Source organism: Adiantum capillus-veneris, chromosome 11 (assembly GCF_014529385.1).
Source record: "Adiantum capillus-veneris isolate H3 chromosome 11, ASM1452938v2, whole genome shotgun sequence".
Taxonomy (NCBI): Eukaryota; Viridiplantae; Streptophyta; class Polypodiopsida; order Polypodiales; family Pteridaceae; genus Adiantum; species Adiantum capillus-veneris.
In genome coordinates this window covers 75,437,243-75,442,022 of record NC_140941.1, presented here as the reverse complement: position 1 = coordinate 75,442,022, position 4,780 = coordinate 75,437,243, and positions in this window count along the sequence as shown.

The window sequence follows — 4,780 nt, the reverse complement described above, 5'->3', positions numbered from 1 at the left end:
CCCTCACGCTTTACATACAATGTGCTTTCTATTGGACTGTTATGAGCGTCTCGTTTGACCAAATGAGTGTCAGACTTCTCATACCAAGCATGAGGAGATTGCTTCAACCCATACAAAGCTTTGTTACATTTGCACACCTTGTCCTCTTATCCTTTCTTGAGAAAATCGTGAGGCTGTGTTACATAAACTTCCTCAAATATGTCACCATTCAAGAAAGCAGTAACAATGTCTGATTGATGTACATTCCACCAAAATGAGCTGCCAATGCATATCAAAGCATAACAATCTGATGCATAAGATGCATGGCAAGAGCTTGAACGTGTGCGACTAGAAAAAGGTGCATCCAATTTACTGTCACGCAATGTATGCACCATCCATTTTGGCATACCTCTAGCCTGCTCATTTTCAATCCTTTCCTCATCAAGTACATCGGGTACATTTGCATCAGTAATAGGCTAATCAGTAACTTTTTTAGAAACCCCCATAGGCTCTACATTTGCCTCATTGGAAATTTACATTCGAACTTCCACTACTGCAAAGAGGCAACAAAGTTTTATAAATGTCTTGTGAGCTTACATTACTGTCTCTAGTACATCATAGCAAGGGCTGAAGAGAATCTTCCACAAACACTACATCCCGTGAAACTAGAATACACTTTGTTTGCGGATGATACAACCTATAACCTTTGCTTTTAGCACTATAACCAACAAAAATACATATGACAGCCTGATCATCCAATTTTCCACGTTGTGTTTGTGGCACCAAAGCATATGCCAAGCAGTCAAAAACACGCATGTGCTCAATAGAAGCCTTTCTATCATGCCATGCTTCATATGGAGTAATAGACTGCAAAGCTTTCGTAGGAAACTTGTTTAGTACATAAGTGGCACACATGATGGCCTCAAGCCAAAACAAATGCGGAAAAAGCTTGACTTTTGACCATACATCATGCCATTTTCGTAAGTAACCTATTTTTTCTCTCAGTAACACCATTTTGTAGATGTGTATAAGGCACTGTACATTGGTGTTTTATCCCAAGACTAGCCAGAAATGCATTAAATTCTTGAGACATATACCCCCCCCCCCACCATCGCAACGGAGGGTGCCCATAGTACATTTTGAGACATTTTCAGCCATAGCCAGAAATTGTTTAAAGCACATAAACACTTCAAACTTTGCTTTAAGTGGATATACACATGCATGCCTAAAGTAATCATCAATGAAAGTCACGAAGTAAAGGTAATTGCCCAAGGACAGAGTTTGCATGGGCCCATAAACATCACTATGCAAAGGCTGCAACCTGCATGTGTGAACCATCCTTTGGAAACTTAGAACCCTACATTTTACCCAAAATACAGCCTTCACAAACGTGTTTGACAGGTGCTTCAAGAGGTGGCAAAGAAGCAACCATATCAAATTTCTACAAACGCAACAAACTGGCAAAATTCAGATGACCGAAACGTGCATGCCAAAGTTTTGCATCTGAAATAGCCTTTGAATCCATAACTGCATTTGCAAAATTTTACCCACACTTGTCACATAAAGTGAGGTTACACAACCCACGGGATAAAATTCCAGATGCAACAATTTCATCACCAAAACTGAGATCATGTACTGTACATCTGCCATCCACAAATTTGACTACAAGTCTAGCAAGTGCAGATACAGACAAAATATTCTTCTTGATCCCAGGTATATAAAGTGCATCAACAAGTGTTAAAGAACTGCCATTTGCAGCAGGAAGCACAATCTTTCCAACTCCTTGAACCGGATAAGAGGCATTGTTGGCAAAGTAGCTGAATTACCATGAGGGACAAAATCAAGAGTGGTAAACAAATCACGAAGTGAGGTAATGTGCTCTGTGGCACCACTGTCAAGATACCACACATGTGAATTTGTAGCAAGTGACATGCATGCATCATGGACAACAAGATTATAGATACACTGCACTAAAAGCCCATTCTGCATCAACATCAGCATCACAGTCTCCTTTCACAAAAGACTCAACAATAGCTGCATTTGTAGTGGAACCAGCATTTGCAGTGGAACCACCCTCTTTCTTCCTAGCCTCTTTGGCCTTCAACTTAGGACACTGCTTTAGATTTATAATAATGGCAACGCATCTTCTTTTTTGCCCTTATCACCAAAATTTCCAAACGAATTGTTGCCAGCAGAAGCATTAGGAATAGGTGATTTTCCACTCGTAGAAGAACCATAAGAAGTGGCCGCATTGCTGTTACCACCCTTTCTTTGAGCAGCAATAAAAGCTTGTTCAACTGCACATTGTCTAGTTCTATTTTTTTTGGAAAGTGTCTCTTGCAACAGCAATGTGCATAATGCATCAAACTCAAAAACTTCAGGATTTCCTTGGATCATAAGTCTCCAAGTACTAGCAAAAGTCTAGTAAGACTCTAGCAAGGCATCAAGAACAGTCTGCACAAGGGAACTGTCTGAAATGACTTCACCTGCAGAAATAAGTTGCTCATTGATATCCTTGACACAAGCAAGGAAAGTGTCCATGTCATCTTCCTCAGGCATAATCTTTGATTTGAGCTCTTTATGTAGCAATGCAAATTTAGCCTCATTGCGGCTTGCATAAAGACCAACCAGAATATCCCAAGCTTGTTTTGCAGATTTCACTGAACGAATGTGGGGACTAATAGTGCACTTCACAGACAACCCAATCAATGCATGAGCCTACGCATATTTTACATCCCAGCGAGCTTGCTCAGCTGTAGGCAAAACAACTCTAACAACAGAAATCCTTGCAGCAAGACCTGCAACATTCTCAACAACGCCTACATCTTCAGAACCAGGACGTACATCAATGCCCTGCACAATATTCTAGACGCCCTTCGACAAAAGAACATGTTGCATCATATAAGCCCACATAGGGTAATTGTCCCTATCCAATCTGTCCTCAACAACAAACATCTTAAACACATATGTGTTGTTGTCAACCATTCTACCTGATGTGAAAACTGTCCAAAAAGAGGAGAAACAAAGCGGAAAAAACACGTGCTATATAGAGAAAATGGTAGAAGACTTTAAGGGACTTGTTTTGCAGAAAACTGCACTAATAGAAATTTTGCACAAAATGACAAAATAGCCTGTGCAGTACTGCTTGTAGTGGAACAAGAGGTATTTTAACATGTTCCAGCACCTTCACAGAGTCTAGAAATTGGTCATTCATTTAGTCACCTCTTGGTTGTGGTAACTTATTTAACATACTCAAGTGAGTCTAAATAGAGTCTACTATGTTCAATATAAATCGATTACAGAAATGGTACAAAGGGACAATAATGTGGAAAATCAAGGTGTTCTTCTTGGTTTCATTAACCCTATGATTGAACCGTGTTTCGATCAAATGGGCAATTGGACCCATGAGGGGTGCCACTGTGAAAAACATTTGTGTTCTGATAAAGATATGCCACATCATCACCAGACTCATGCCCTTGATGGTCATCGGACTACCTCCAAATGCAACATGCACCAAATGGCCACCACAAATTCCTCCAGGGCTGCTTGTGCACATTGCCCGCATCGCCCTCTTGGCTCTAAGGGGAGTTCTCACTACATTGTGATGCTCTCTGAAGGCTTCACATTGTAGCTCTTATACCATAGACTCTCCTCTCCAATTTGCAGATATGGGATTGATGCCTTACCACGTGGAAACACTAGGTCGGCACACCCCTTTGGCGTTAAACCCTCCACCATTTTTTTTTCAAAAAACCTTTTTTTTTGCCCTGCTTGAACACTCCCCACTTCTTGCTCAGTTATCGAATCAACTTTTTGTAAAACCTCATTAGTAGCCTGCATATCGGGCTTTGTTCCCCTTAGTCGGCTCCATTTTTTGACACCTCGGTGGCCTCAAACCAAGGGCCCAAAAAAGGCAAAAAACATTAGATTCACCATGGTTGTCATGGGTATCCAACTTCAATTGGCTCTAACTTTGCATCCCTAGACCCGATTGATATTTTGTTTCTTTCAGTTCTTTCCCCATGACACAATATTTTTGCAAACCCTGGTGAGTTCCAAAACACACATGATGGCACGCTCTCCAATGCGACCAATCTGGCTCAGAATCGGCCCCCAACAAACATTCAATTGGCCATATCTCTCACATTTTGGATCCGATCAACGATCCAAAAAGATCAACACGCTCCACAACACAAGCACTTCACATCCATCCATTTAAACCAGCTCCGACCACTTGTCATGACTTGCCTCGTTCATCTAGTCTTCAACCACTCTAGCTTTGAACTTCCATATCTTGCAATCCGTAGCTCCCTTTGATGAGCCGTCTGGACCAGCTTCTAAAGCACTTCAAGAACTATGTTTCAAGGCAAAAAAATAGCACTTTGTACAAAATTCCTTGCCATCCCATTTGGCCCATTTTGGAGCCCTTTAGGTCTGCAAAACCACATCAGACATACATAACCACTACCACCTTCCTGCCCAGGTCTTTTGTACCTGCCTTAGCACTTTAGCTTGCACCTGCTAACGTACACATCACTGCTTGTGCCCTCAGCCATGGTTGACACACTTTGGTTGCACCGTCATCTGTTGAACTACAAAACTATTTTATTCTTCTATAAACTGCTAAAATTGACATACACCATGAGCAAACCGAAAAACCATATGTACAGTCTTATTCCTGCCTACTGTCACCAACTCTCAGGTGGGTCGTCCCACCCCCTACACCAGAGAATGGCCTCCACTTGGGTCAGGTATTTGGTTTTGATCTCGTCCATCCATTTGTAAATGCATCCCATAATGC